Genomic DNA, 1,012 nt, shown 5'->3' with positions numbered 1-1,012 from the left:
TCGGGATACATGCTGAGGCTAAGGGTACAAGAAGATTGTTGGTCTGCCAACGAACGATCTCCAATGAATTGACCTCATTTAGAACACTATGTAATGGGGGCCCCTCTATGAGGAGCAAGAGTTTTGTGATCTATTCAGCGTGTCGGATGCGAACTCATGTGTGCCGTTAAGTCAGTGTTGCGCATAGTGACGAGATAGTGGGATAAATCTCAAACTCGTTGGTCTCGTGGCCTAATGGATAAGGCGTTGGTCTTCGGAACCAAAGATTGTGGGTTCGAGTCTCACCGAGATCGTCTTCAAGCCGAAAAGTGCCCATATACGGATGCCACTGGCCGTACAGATGTCGATGTTGATTGTACACCCTTGTGACTCGTCGGAATACATGCTTTAGCTAACGGTACAAGAAGATCGTTGGTCTGCCAACAAGCGATCTCCAATGAATTGACCCCTTTGAGAACACTATGTATTGGAGGCCCCTCTATGAGGAGCGAGAGTTTTGCGATCTATTCAGCGTGTCAGATGGGAAACTATGTGTGCCATGAAGTCAGTGGGGCGTAGAGATGGTGGGACAAATCTCAAACTTACTGGTCTCGTGGCCTAATGGATAAGGCGTTGGTCTTCGGAACCAAAGACTGTGGGTTCGAGTCCCATCGAGATCGCCTCCACGCCGGGAAGCGCCCATATACGGATGCCACTGGCCGTACAGATGTCGATATTGATTGTATACCCTTGTGACTCGTCGGGATACATGCTGAGGCTAAGGGTACAAGAAGATTGTTGGTCTGCCAACGAACGATCTCCAATGAATTGACCTCATTTAGAACACTATGTAACGGGGGCCCCTCTATGAGGAGCAAGAGTTTTGTGATCTATTCAGCGTGTCGGATGCGAACTCATGTGTGCCGTTAAGTCAGTGTTGCGCATGGTGACGAGATAGTGGGATAAATCTCAAACTCGTTGGTCTCGTGGCCTAATGGATAAGGCGTTGGTCTTCGGAACCAAAGATTGTGGG

General features: G+C 48.8%; 2 non-coding genes across 2 annotated transcripts; both read left to right on the top strand.

Annotated features, from left to right (window-relative positions):
- Window positions 1-220: 220 nt before the first annotated feature.
- On the top strand, window positions 221-293 carry Pmar_PMAR001552. The gene has a single exon. It is a non-coding gene; the product is annotated as a tRNA-Arg (tRNA).
- Window positions 294-586: 293 nt separating this feature from the next.
- On the top strand, window positions 587-659 carry Pmar_PMAR001551. Its single transcript has one exon. It is a non-coding gene; the product is annotated as a tRNA-Arg (tRNA).
- The last annotated feature ends 353 nt before the right edge of the window (window positions 660-1,012 follow it).

Source organism: Perkinsus marinus (genome assembly GCF_000006405.1).
Source record: "Perkinsus marinus ATCC 50983 genomic scaffold scf_1104296948032, whole genome shotgun sequence".
Classification (NCBI taxonomy): Eukaryota; Perkinsozoa; order Perkinsida; family Perkinsidae; genus Perkinsus; species Perkinsus marinus.
This window is presented reverse-complemented; position numbering and strand designations above follow the sequence as displayed.